The following is a 14,194-nucleotide window of genomic DNA, read 5'->3' on the forward strand; positions in this document are numbered from 1 at the left end:
GGTGCGAAGCCGAGTCTCCAATTCAGTAATCCTGGCCTCCAGTGCTGCAAATATGCTACATTTAAATCATGTGTGTTTCTCTGGTGAAACAATAGTTTTGTGTTAATGTTAGGGCTGCACGATTTTGCATAAAATGAGAATCACGATTTTTTTGGCTTAGAATTGAGATCATGATTCTCTCATAACAATAAATAAACATAAAACAACAAATGTCTCACGTTTTGTTGTTGCAGCAAAATGTTGTCCTGCTTGAAATTCCGTCTCCACCGTTGCTCGACGCTGCGTGTACAGAGCAGGTAGTGCAACAATAGAAAAATAGTTGCGGGACGGCACTGTGTAGCGTTTGTCTAGGGTGTTGATCGTTTTCCTAAATCCCTCGTTTTGCACAGTGTTGATGGAGCCATATCTTTGGTCAGGTGATAAGTGATAGCCTCCGTGATGTCTTTGTGCCTGCGGGAGTTCGACGTGTATAGGGAAGCGCTGTATAAGGTTCCCGTTATTGATGTTTGGGTGGTTGACCGGCACGGATTTTCTCCTGTCACTTTCTCGTCATCCCTGACGTGCTCTCCGTTGTTTTTTCCCTGCTAATTTTAGCATCACACGGCACAGCTTCTGTATCACGTGGTATAAGGCTCCGCCCTTGTCATTTGTTGAGCAGGAAGAGTGAGCGCTTGTTTTCATGCAGAGTACGTCCCGGATCAAAATGTGAAGTTTTACAAATCACCACTTCTTTAGTGAATATCATTTCAGTCTCAGACAATCTCGTTTCTCTTACAGAGGTTGAATGCACCTTCTGCGGATGGCGGTACCACACAGTGTGCGTGGACTTCCCCTGCACAGACGGCAACTACAAATGCTGTGAATGCTAAATAAAGAGAAACAAATGATCCCTGTTGTCTTTGCTTGATGATTGGTTTGAGTCTTGACAATCCACATTGCTGGCGTTGCATCTTTCAATGGCAGCAATGGCAGGTATCAGTGCTCAAACCTTTTGTGTTTGTTTCCAACAAGTTGCCCACCTCGGGAAACAAAAATGTGTTCTTTTACTTGTCAGATGAACATATGAGACACTTTGACTCTTCAGTGCAGTGTGGAGCCTAACAAAGATCTGTTTTGTGTCCCAGCTGATCAGCAGGAGGAGGAGAGTCTGACGGAGCAGCAGAGGAACATTTTCAGCTACTTGGACTCAGCTCAGCCACTACAGAGGAAACAATGAGCTCAACACAGAAGGTGACAGACAGAGCAGGACCATATGACCAAAGATATTTATCACCATATACATTTGAACATTTGCCATAACGATGTAGCTGACGATAGAATTGACACCAGACAAAATACTTTACAGCTGCACAACTTTATTAAAAACCCATCAATGTATTTTCACTGAAACAAGCAGCTGTTGTTTATGTGCATTAAAGTTATATAAAAATGTAACAGTGCAAATGCAAGTTCCTCGCTGACAGTTTAACCAAAAGGCGTTTCCAGTGGAAACTGGCCGACACATCCTGAGCATAACCATGTATAATATCCACTAAACTTCAGAAGAGGTTATACAGTCGTGGCCAAAAGGTTTGAGAATTGCATAAATATTGGAACCTGGAGAAGTTGCTGCTTAAGTTTTTATAATACAGATTTGTACTTTATTTCAAATTGAACCTTTAAAGGGGCATTTCTGGACTTTTAAAGACCAGTAATGTACTTTTAAGGGAACATTTAAAAAAAATGTTCCTATAGGTACAAAAATGTTCTTCTCTCGTACCTCTATTAGAGTGTATCATGTAACACTATAGATCAACTTAGCTCAGAATATATAAAGCATATAAACAGTTACAGCAATATGATGCAACAAACACAGAAGCTGCTGATCCAAAATACTCAAAGCTTCATAGAACTGAAACCAACATTTATTTTGAGCTCCATTCTGCTGCTGATACAGACTTTAGGTTTCTGAACATTAAACTTATTGCTGCCTTTCATAGTGTGTAACTTGAAGGCCCTGAGTACTTTCTCCCACACTGAAAACACTGGGATGATCACATTATTTGAACATTACCTAATAAGATTGATTCAGCACAGACAGTTATGTTAAACTTTCCTAGCAGTCCTTCACAAACAGGGAACAGTCTGTCTATTCTCTCCATCTGTCAGCTGCTGCTGGCTCTTCCTCCTCCTCTTCCTCACACACTGCTGAGTTTGTCCTGGTGGATCATCAGGGCTGCAAAGCCTCACAGATGATGTGCAGCAGTGGCTCCCTCAGTCTGTCCTCACTCTGGACACTTGCAGTCGTCACACATGGAAATCAAATGTGTGATAAGCTGCAGGATTCAAACACAAGTGTAACTTATAAACACATGTTCATACTTTTATTCCACAATCACAGAGAAAGAAACACAGAGAGAGTGCAGGACAGACACAGGTGACAGTCTCAGGTGTACACACTGCTACACAACAGCAGCAGAGAAGCAGGATTTAGTGTTTGTGTTATTACGAGTGTAAACAAGAAGAGTTCCAGATGGTGCAGTGGACACATGTGTGACTGCTGTGATTAAAGCATCTTTCTTTCAGCTTAACGAGTGAACCGTCAGCTCGTTCAAACACACGTTAAAGTGCGTTTGGCTCGACACCAGCGAACAGAGGCAGCAATATAACACAGCTAACATTAACAGTGCAGTGGATCCTGCTTGTGCCGTGATGTTCAGGACTGCAAACCGAGCAGCATCACTGACTTTCAGCTTGTTGTGTTTGTGGATATATGACTGACTTTAATTATCCACAAAATCATCACATTCTCTGTCAGATTAAGGTCGACTATTGAACGGCGTATATTTTAAAGGCTTTAAAACCAAGTTAACGCTGAAAGTACAAACATCACTAATGTCACATAACTCTGCCAACAAGGCATAGCTATGGCTATGAAATGCTCTTTGTGTATCACTTCTTCATTATGAAAGATGTCATTAATGCACTAGTAATGTCTCATCTGGAGTATTGTTCAATCATTTGGTCAGCAGCTAATAAGACAGATCTTAACAGACTTCAGTTAGTCCAGAATAAGGCGTCCAGATGTGTGAAGATGTTCATACTATACTAATATTGATCAAATGCATAATAACCTTTCTTGGCTTCCTGTACAGGCTAAAATATTCTATGGCTTACTTGTAGTTCTAAAGAAAGCAATTCTGTTAAACACACCACATTTATTCTGCTCAGCTGCAGTATCCAGATGAAATACATCATCATATTACACAGTTTTCAACAAGCTGCAATTTAGTAAATGCTCGAGTTAAAAGTAACGTTTTGTAAAACTGTTACATTTAGAGCAACTTTTAAGTGGAATAAGTTGCCTTAAAAAATTAGAGAATTATTCAAAACTTCAATGAACACTTAAAAGCCGATTTACAGAGCTTTTAGTTGTTGTAAATATTGTAAGACATGATTTGTTTTTGAAATTTGTGTAATGTGCCTCAATGTTATTGATATTATTATTATTATTATTGATTGCTTATATTTGAACAATTGTGAAACCTCACTGTGGATGTAAGAGTGAAATTATGTGGATATCTTGAATCCAGTTTATTGTGTAATATTTTATGTGAGTATTTGACGGAAGACGAGCAAAATCTGTTGTGGAAGCTAACGGGGTTACTTTAGAATAAACAAACATAGGATTTATTATCACTGAATAATTCTGTATAAATCTATACAAATTATAGAAATATGTAATAGGAAAAAACAAAATAATCTAAATTATAAAATAATGTGTGTGTGTGTGTGTGTGTGTGTGTGTGTGTGTGTGTGTGTGTGTGTGTGTGTGTGTGTGTGTGTGTGTACAATCAGGAGTGATGGGCATGATTTTAGTGTTTGAACAGTCATGAATTATCTTTAACAGCAGGTTGGATGTAATGTGTTAGAACTACCAGCAGGTGGGGATAAGAGACCTTTAAGGTGTTTGGTGTCACGCTCCACCTTCAGGTTTAAAACTAGTGTTAATGGAGTTTGAAGGTTGAGTTTGTTCCACGACTGCATTTCACTCACTGCCTCTGTTTGTATCTCTGTCACTGCAGGACCAACATGGAGCCAGAAGTCAGCGCTCTCAGGAGGCTGACAAACCTCACAGAAGAAAGGGAGAGAAAAAACACACCTGTGACGAGTGTGGGAAGGGTTTTACTGTGAGGGCTAAACTAAAACAGCATCAGGTCATCCACACTGGAGAGAGACCGTTCAGCTGTGACTTGTGTGGAAAGTCTTTTTCCTTGAAGCGTTCCCTAAAAAAACACCAACTCATCCACAGTGGAGTTAAAGCGTACAGCTGTGATCAGTGTGGCAGAGCTTTTACTCGCAGTAGCCACTTACAGAGTCATCTAGTTACCCACTCTGGAATTAAGCCATACAGCTGTGACGAGTGTGGGAAGGGTTTTACTGTGAGGGCTAAACTAAAACAGCATCAGGTCATCCACACTGGAGAGAGACCGTTCAGCTGTGACTTGTGTGGAAAGTCTTTTTCCTTGAAGCGTTCCCTAAAACAACACCAACTCGTCCACAGTGGAGTTAAAGCGTACAGCTGTGATCAGTGTGGCAGAGCTTTTACTCACAGTAGCCACTTACAGAGTCATCTAGTTACCCACTCTGGAATTAAGGCATACAGCTGTGACATCTGTGGAAAAACTTTCAGCCGGAGAGGGAGCCGAAATACACACCTACGCATTCACACCAGACATGATGTGTACTGCTGTGAACAGTGTGGCAAATACTTTACAACAGACGCACAGTTACAACAACACGTTTACCCACACTGAGGAGAGACCTTGTCGATGTGACCTGTGTGAGAAGACTTTTAAATCTCCACATGACCTGAGACTACACCAACAGATCCACACCAGAAAGAGACTCTACAAGTGCAGCTACTGTGAGGTATGTATTTATATTGTTATCTTGTCATTTTAGCCTGACTGTTTGGAACAACTCTGCTCATTAAACTGTGTTAGCATGTTAGCAATTCTACTGCATGGAAAAGCAGCTCTGAGTGATTATTCAGATTTTCCTTTCAGTTATGATTTTAGTATTACTGTAGTATTATGGTGGTAGTATTGTAGTTATTGCAGCCCAGTAAACTGAGTGTGTTAACTGAAACAGTGAAATGTAGTTGGACGTCTGCATAGATGCTCTTTATTTCAGGCGACGTTCAGGATACAAATGTTGAAGGACTGACTTACACTGTCTTTGTGTCTTTGTTTAGAAGCAGAGCGACACAGATGGATCCAGTTCTCAACCCTGTCATCACTGTGGTGGTGGGAAAGACTTTCATTGTGACCTCTGTGGAAAAACTTTCAGTCGGCAAGCTGCCCTTAAAACACATCAACGTAGACACACTGGAGACAAACTGAAATACTGCAAAGAATGTGGGAGAAGCTTCACCACACCAAGTGATTTAAAACGACATGAACTGATTCACAGTGGGGTTAAAAAGCACCTCTGGGTCATCCTTCACCACTGAAGGTCAGCTTAAAACACACAAAGGAGTCCACACAGGAGAGAAACCACACAAGTGCAGACACTGTGAGAGAAGCTTCTCACATTCAAGTAATCGTAACATTCATGAACGTGCACACATGGAAGGAAACTACAGCTGTGACCAGTGTGACAAGAGCTTCAGGAATCTCAGTTCATACTCTGCACACAAACGATCCCACGTTACTAATAAACTGTTTCACTGTTACCAATGTGCCCAAACATTCACTTCATTGTTTGCTCTGTGCAAACATCAGCGTGATCACTCAGGGCTGAAATCACTCCCATAACTGGATCACAGTGAATCTGAAGACACAGAAAGATCCTCTGGTTTCTGTGTCAGACTCAAAAAGCTTGAGATCAGGCTCCACAGAGTTCAGATAGAATCATTTAAACTTGTGTTGAACTGAACTGGTTGCTGGGCTGAACTTCTACATAATACAGATCTACATGGGATCTTCTTTTCTGTTTTTTACTGAGTCAGTTTTGTCCACAGAGTTCAGATAGATAGATAGATAGAAGCCATGTTGATGTATTACCTATATTGGCTGAAAATGTTCATTTGCAGAGAAAAGACACAGGCAGACTATACTTACAGGATCTTACATGTTATTATGTGACGTTACTGAAATCATCATGAACAACAGGAGTGGTGATTCCTGTAACTTTGTGTATATAATTTGGCATTTCTTACTGATGTAGGCTGTCTTAAAGGCTCACCTTCTAGCACATTCACTTCACCAGATGCACCTTGTTTCTTTTCCTCACCTTTGATTGGGTGTGGTGCTTGGCCTTAATTGCACTTACCTGTCACTCGTTATAGAAGGACTGCACTCACCTACCTCTCACTTTTTCTTCACTCCCACATGGGGCGGCAGCTGAGAGAGAGCAGTCCATGTGTGTCTTTCTTTCCTTTACCCGTTATACAATAAAACGACAAAACCTGCAAATAATGACTGCTTATTCTCATTCTAATCCGATGAGCCCATGATGATGACTACTGAAACCCTGAACCTTCCTTCCTCCAAAACATGGTCCTTCGAGCCGGAGTAGCATTAGCGTCATGGATTCACAGCAGCCATTGACTGAAGATTTGAGACGTTCCGGTCGTGATAGTCGACCTCCTGCCCACCTGCAGCAGTATGACGTTCAGTATCCTGGAAGTAGAAGTGCTCGATGTGATACAGAGAGTCAAACAGAATGCCAGCATAGTGATACAGACACACATGGGCTGCAGGATCCTGATGGGGAGTCAGGAAGTCTACCAGAGACATCGCCTGCTCCTTTACCCACCAATCAAGATGAGGTGATGAGGGAACTCCTGATGACAATGAGGGAGATTAGGCAACTCCTGATTCAGTCATCTCCTCCCCATTCTCGCAGTTCCTCCAGATCTTCAATTCACACTGTCTCTGATGAAAGCAAATCCTCTGTTTGCGGTTTACAAGCCATTCCCCAAACACATCAGCAACATGAGCAGTTCCCAGTGATTGATCCAGCAACATGTCAATCACCCTCTCAGCCCCCCCAGTTTAGCCGTCACTCTGGTGCAGTTCTGGCTGCTAGCCCTCCTTTCCCCAATTCAACAATATTAGATGCTGCAGTTCCTTCAAGTGGTTTGCCTAGACCAGTTTTCAGCCTCACATCACAGGCTGCTGGCTACAAGCACATGACCACAGTGACTGGTTTCACTGGTGTCTGTCCCAGTCTGTGGCAGAGATACAGGAAGTCACAGACAGCCTGCACACAGCGTTTCGTCTGGAGTGTGTTTCACACCCTGTTTGTGTTTCTCACTAACATGTTGTAGTTCTTCCTGCACACAGCAGCACTTTGATCATTTCTCCTGCTTTTCTTCCTTTTCTAGCTTTTATACACTGACAGTAACACAAAACTCCAAAGTCATCATTTGAGGAGCTTCTTAAGAGTTTCTGTGAGTTTAGTGAAGTCAGCCTCTCAACAATAAGTGTGTGTGTGTTGATTATCTAATGTTCAGAGAGGACTGCACTGATGTAGCATCCAGGTGAGCAGCTTATGAGCCAACAGGGGAAATTTAGCTGTATTATTGTTGTTTAAATGTAATAATTTATGATTTCATGTTCCAATATTTCACTTTTCCCAACGTTTTGTTATCATTTGGTCTGAAAACCATGACAAACAGCAGTGTTACAGTTGTTAGCATTAGCTGCTATAGAGCACTCAGTCGCTGTATTGGTGTTAGCGACATGAACATATCTGAGCTAACTGTGTGTTCCAGATGTGCAGCAAACCCAACTGTCCCTGTGTTTTCCTGCTGTAGACATTATCCCCATGATGCTGACGTCCTCTGGTGGGACGAGCTCACACGTTTATGGATTCAGATGCTAACTGGACCAGACTGGTGTCAACCTTTGTGCTATAGAAGCAAATCAAAGAAGAGCCAGTTGAACCTGAGCTGTCTGTAGTGGTGACACCAACACCATGTCACCTGCACATGCTGACCCAGGGTCAGTGTTGAACCTATAAGCTGTGTCCTCACAGTTCAATATGTTTTCACTGCACAGGTCAATGACATCAGAGCTGTAATGTTGTTCCCGTCTCACTAAAACTTCTGGCATAAGGTGACTTTTCTGGGTGATTCCTACTCCAGGGTCACCAGTTTGAATCCCTCTGTTACTGCTGGGAACGTGGTGCTAAAGTGCCCTTGAGCAAGGCCACGTCCAGCTTATGAAGCCAACCCTGGGCTCTGCTTGCTGGCAGTGACAGAGTAGATGAAACAGCTCAGTGGATGCTAACTCACAGCTAACAGCGCTCTGTCATGGATAAGTGAAATAAAGCTGACTGACCCACAGCTGCACACAAACACCTCCAACACCTACAGGTCAGCAGATCCACTGCTGTCTCTGATGGGCCCAAACTTTGCTTGTTCAGCGTTTGCTGCTGCTGACTTTGAAAATCACACCAAACATGGAATCAAATATATCGACTCAGCTTAGACTACAGAGAAGCTCGGCACTGCTCACAAAACCCAAACACAAAAGGCTTTTTAAAGACAACAATCACTTTGACAGACACACAAACACGACTGAGTACAGAGGAGCTGCTGGTTTGAAGCCACAGAAATGTTCAAATGTTTAAACACACTGCAGCGTTGCAGCCGTGATGCATTTGTGCTGCTAAGGCCACACACATCAGCTGCCTTACATTTTAGCACCAGTTCATCTCTGACCATGGCAGCACAGTCTTTCCAGTACAGTGATGTTGGTGGGGACAGTGGGGACTGATTGTTCATTGGCTGTAAGCTGGTCACATGGACGTTTAACTGGTGCTTTGATTGCTCTGTAGTCTGTTGTGCCTGTGAGCTGCTCCTAAAATGAGACAGATTATAATTGTCACCATTCTGTTAATGACTCGTATTATGTGCGCTCTCCTCCACTGTCACACTAAACACATTAAACCTTTATTTTTGTGTAAAGTCAGGATTTATTGGCTCTTCTTAAAAGCGTCATGAAGTGCAAAACTCAGCAAACATTATACAAAAGTAGATTTAGAAGCTGAACAGAACTGAAAACATTTAAAGTGACAGTCAGCACAAATCCAGCTGACATCTCCATCCAACCCAAGTCTTCATTTAAAGTCATTATAACTGTGACACACGTTTGTTACAGTATTGATCCTGCCTGATGCTGCAGGGCGAACATCATGAAACAGGCTCAGCATTTATTTCCATTATGAAACTTTATCATTAAAAACAAACCATTGTTCTGCAGTCGTCCCAGGACTGTCGGTCAAACGTTCTCTCCACATGTTTAAGGCTGAGCTCACTTTATCGTCTGCCTGAAGGAGGAAAGCAGATGTTACTAAACATCACAATAAAACATATGAAATGGGTGCACATGAGGAAAGTCTGCACTGTTAAAGCCATGCAAACATCTTCACACATGAAGCAGCAACACCTCTCAGTTTAGCAGCAGCTGGTAAAAGCCACAGTGATCCTGGAGCCTCCCTGAAGGACTCGTTCATCAGTAACTGTCAGGAGGACGATTAAACCTTCTGCACACGTCCTGTAGTTACACACTCGGGAAGAAAGACGACGTCCTCGCTCTGCAACATGATCTGTGTTTCATCCAGGACGCTCAAACACAGATTGGTTTCCAAATATTAGACGCACTGGTTCTTCATGCGTTTCTACCTGAGCACTCAGAGTCATTTCTACAACAGGCCTCCTTCACCTGCTGGTGCCTCTGTTTCTGTGTTTGGCTGTTTCCATCAGTGCCTGATGTTTGTGATCTTTGATCTGTTCTGAAGTCTCTCTTTGTAACACAAATGTTGTTTGGCTTCTTTTGCAAACAAGGCAAAAGAACTTTAATGGATTCATTTGCTGATCTTACTTTTCTGATGCAAAGCCGTCCTTTCAACGCTTTAGAAAGAAAACCAAACAATGTTTTTAAAACTTTCCCAAAATGTAAAAGCTATTAAAACCATAAACTTCTGCTCCTTGATCATGTGATTCTTCTTCTAGACTGTCTGTAATTGTTATTGCTGATTGTCAATAAAGTTGTTTTTTATAAATTATGTTGTAAAGGAAGCTTGTGGCGAGGGAGGAGGGGCGACTAAAAGCAGGTTCATATAGTGCTCACTAGCAGCGTGCTAGTGAGCACAGGTGATATGTCTTCAGACTCTAGGCAACATATTGTTTTTGATATACTTCATTTACTGTATAGAATCAAACACAGAGGGATAGAAGTGGATTTCTTATGGCTCCCTGTGAATATCGGTGTTGATGCAATGAACAGGACGATAAGTTTAAAAAGGTGCAGCAAGAAGAAGTCGTGCAGGTTTGACTATAAAATACAGTGAAAGTGAGGTGAAGAGTATAATGAAGGTAAAGATGAAGGACGAGTGGCAGGCACACTGGGACAGAGACGGGAAAGGCAGATATTATTATACAGAAAACAGTCGTGTAGAAGAAGCTGCAGCAGAGACCAGGATGGAATCTGGAGAGTCAGAGTTGGTCACACAGGCTTGAATAGCACACTTAAAAAGGTAAACATGACACAGGAAGTGTGACTTCTGTGGACCAGAGGAGACGTTTGACGGGTTGTTAGCGTAGTCAGGATGCTGGATGGAAACGCTGTGCCTGATAGGATGATTACAGGCTGGACTTTGTCTTCCTGTTACAGATGGATCCAGGCCCTGGATGCCTGCTGGACACACATGACCCACACTAGGCTGCCTTCATCCATCCTTTCCTCCTTCACTGAGACTCAGAGTCAGCATGTATGTATTTATCAGTGATTTGAATCCTTTCATTACAGAGTGAAGTTAAAGTAGACGTGTGAACACACTAATAAACACAAAGGGACACAACTACAACTCCATGATGTAAAGCTGAAGTATTACACAGCTTTATGAACCTCCTGTTATCCTGGTAGACGAGTACAGCAATAAATCTTTTACTTGAACATCTTCTGGCTGCAATAAGCTTTGAAATGTGACCATGAAGTTAGAGACACACTGACTGAAACCCACAGCTGTGACTGTGGATCACATCCACACACAGTGTAGCTGCTGTCTCTGTGTGAGCCTTTGCACTGCTGCTCGCAGCACCGTTATATCACTCAGCGCTCGCTGCTGTTATTGAATCCACTTTTTACTGTCCATGCAATCAAGCTCCTCTGCAGAGCTAGAAAATATCTTCGAACCAGTTTATGTGTTAGGGGATCCTTTGCAGTTGTGACTGTTGCCTCTGTTTTTGTCCTTTGGTTCCTGGGAGCCTTTTACATTTCCATCAGCAACAAATATCTGAACAGGCTTTATTGTAGGAAATACAGGATTAAATAGTTGTCATTATTTATTAGATGTTGTTAAAGATGATCAGATGCTTGTTTAGTTTAATGCTGTGGCTTCAGTCAGCATCACTGTGCTGTATAGTTTTATTTTTCTGATCCTTCTGTTAAAGTTGCTGAATAAAAGCTGGTTGGTCTGCACCTCACCTCTGCCTCGAGCCTCCTTCTTTAAAGCAGCAGAGGCTCTTCATTCAGGTATCACAGCTCGAGTTGTTCTGCAGGAGACCCAGAGTACTGTCCTTGGTCCATAATGACATTAACTTTGATTCATGTCAACACGAAGCCTGAACGTCTGTGATGAACACACTATCAGCATCACTGACATATTTCATCATTTAAAAACACTTCCTGTCACTGTGGTGGTTACAGTGACATCATGCAGTTTGTGCTTTGACCTCCAGAGGGCGACAAATCAGCACAGACAGAGAGCTCCATTCAAACTTTGCTGCCATCAGGAATAATTCTTCAAATATAATCATCAGTGTTTGAGCAGTTATGATATCAGGGACAATCTAGACATGTGTGACAATACTGAACATGACACACCTCAAACATCATGTGATCCACTCTCAGTCTGCACTTTCAGTCATGACTTCATGAATTTATGATCAGTTTACTCCTGAAATATTCAAATGCTGCAGGGTGAAGAACAACAAAGTGCTGACACGTTTGTGTTTCAAACAAGAAAACCAGCAGAAATAAATCATCTTTGGACAACATGACAGAGATTAGTGAGTTTCCAACTTGCACTTGAATGCAGCACAGACAGATTCTGATGTTCGTGGTTGTAAACGTGTCCTCAAACGCCGCTCTGACTCTTTCCTTCCTGCTCAAAGTTCCTCTTTTCTGAACTTGGTGTTTGTGCCTGACGCTGATCGTCTCCGTGTGGAGCTCCGTGCGAAGGTAACGTTAGCAGTGTGTAATGTTTCCTGGCTAACATCAGCTGTGTGCAGCTCAGTTCCAGCACAAATCTGCCGCTCCATAGTTCACGGTAACGGACTCATGAGATCGACCGTTAAACGCTCTCCCGCCATTTTGTCTGTGTGCGCGGATGTGTACGTTTTTGTTACCACTGTCATTTCATCAATAGCCTATTTGTAAAAGATCTCTGTTCATAATTTAGTTGGATTTTAAAACTCTGTAGTTGGACAGTTTTATTTTGGACTGATGCTAAAATTCTTGTTGATTGTTTCTGTCGAGGTTTTGTACTTGACATCCGCCATTTTGGATGTGATAAGCTGTAGAGAGTGCGTCCAAAAAGAGAAACCAGAAAGAGAACCTGTTTTATTAATAACCTCTTGCAAATAGAATAATATGAAAAAAACAACAACAAATAGGATAAAAACTTTAAATTACTTGAATTTTTAAAATCACCATCATCTGTTAACACAAATTTGATCATTTCAAATTTTTGTTTTCATTTTCTCTTCCCAGTTACTTCTTTCTCATTCTCTTCATTCGCCTTGTCACCTTACGTCTCACTCCTTAACTGAAGTTGTAGTTCTAACATAAGAAGTCCCACCAACGTCCTTTATTTAATCTCTGTGTTGTCACAGTTATTATCATCAGATCAGACATGAGACCCAGACAACAACATAAGTTTACAAGCTAACATCATGTCAGCTAACATTAGACGATAGCATCATAAACTTTAAATTACTTTGCCTCTGATCAACAGTTTGATTACATTCTCACATCACAGGTTTATTTGCTAAGTGTGAGTCCGCCCACATTAGATCCACTTTTCAGCAGGTGGAATAATTTGTATTACTGCTGTGTTTAGCAGCATGTTTTGCAAATTACTGCATTTTGTTTGACTTCCTTGTGAAATCCAACCCCCCTCCCCCCCCCACAATAAAATTACATAAGGTATAAATAAAAGCCAAATAAAAGAAAGAAAAAATAAAATCCTCCTGGATCTCGGTACCTCCAGGAGCAGCTGGTCAGCTGACCTGAGACTGACACGGTGTGTGGAGATGAAGAAGCTCAGAGAGCTACAGCGGGGCAAAACTGTGAAAGCATTTAAAGACAAACGGCACAAATTTTAAAATGAACTCTAAAAGACACAGGCAGCCAGTGCAGGGAGGCCAGCACAGGGGTTATATGCTCTCTTTTACAAGTTCCTGTTAGGAGTCGTGCAGCAGCATTTTGAACCAGCTGCAGACGTGAGAGCAATGACTGACTGACCCCCACATAAAGTGCGTTACAGTCCAGGTGGGAAGAAATAAAAGCATGGATCACTGTTTCAAGATGCTGCTGTGAAAGAAAAGATTTGCCAGTCGCCTTAAATGATGAAAACTGGACTTCACCACTGCTCTGATTTGGTTCTCCAATTTCAAATCATGTCCAACTTAAAACCAAGATCAGTAACAACAGATTTAAAATAGACTTCCAGGGGTCCCAAATCTACAGAGGAGGACTCACAGGGACCACTGGGTCCAAACACCAACAACTCTGTTTTCTTTTCATTAAAATTTAAAAAGTTTAGAGCCAACCAAGCTTTAATGTCATCTAGGCATGTCATGAGAGGTTTTATGCAGATGACACCCTTCTGCTTCAGTGGCAAATGAATTTCTCAGTCATCGGCATAACAATGAAATGCGATCCCATGCCTTCTAAAGATGGAACCCAGAGGCAATAAATACAGTAAAACGAGCAATGGCCCTAAAATTGAACCCTGTGGGACGCCGCATGACAGAGGAGCAGAAGATGATTTGGAACCGAGAAGGCTGACAGAGAAAGTTCTGACAAATAAACCTAACCAATTGAGTGCAGTGCCACCAACAGTTTTGGGAAGGTTAGTTTTAAAATGTATTCCATTACAGATTACAGAATACATGCCCCAAAATGTATTCTGTAAC

The 14,194-nt window shown here is 41.9% G+C and overlaps 2 protein-coding genes and 1 long non-coding RNA gene across 10 annotated transcripts in view; all 3 read left to right on the forward strand.

Moving 5' to 3' along the window:
* LOC308403394 (NACHT, LRR and PYD domains-containing protein 12-like) overlaps window positions 1-14,194 on the forward strand; it is a 1,254,170-nt gene that overhangs the window by 799,144 nt on the left and 440,832 nt on the right. The window lies entirely within an intron of this gene.
* On the forward strand, window positions 107-5,453 carry LOC308403858. 7 transcript variants are annotated; one of them, XR_013972982.1, is made up of 6 exons: window positions 108-296; window positions 390-489; window positions 595-843; window positions 1,125-1,230; window positions 4,065-4,911; window positions 5,237-5,453. It is a non-coding gene; the product is annotated as an uncharacterized lncRNA (long non-coding RNA). The 7 variants fall into 7 exon arrangements; XR_013972981.1 differs by having other exon boundaries at window positions 107-296; window positions 390-843; XR_013972983.1 differs by having other exon boundaries at window positions 110-489.
* Window positions 10,666-14,194, forward strand: part of LOC308403590 (uncharacterized protein) — a 67,079-nt gene continuing 63,550 nt past the window's right edge. Inside the window, exon 1 of one of the 2 annotated variants that reach the window (XM_080893145.1) lies at window positions 10,666-10,764. The gene's annotated coding sequence lies outside the window, so the exon portion shown is untranslated. The remainder of the gene's footprint in view (window positions 10,765-14,194) is intronic. The other variant, XM_080893147.1, reaches the window with a different exon arrangement.

Source organism: Rhamphochromis sp. 'chilingali', assembly GCF_963969265.1.
Source record: "Rhamphochromis sp. 'chilingali' genome assembly, chromosome: 1".
Classification (NCBI taxonomy): Eukaryota; Metazoa; Chordata; class Actinopteri; order Cichliformes; family Cichlidae; genus Rhamphochromis; species Rhamphochromis sp. 'chilingali'.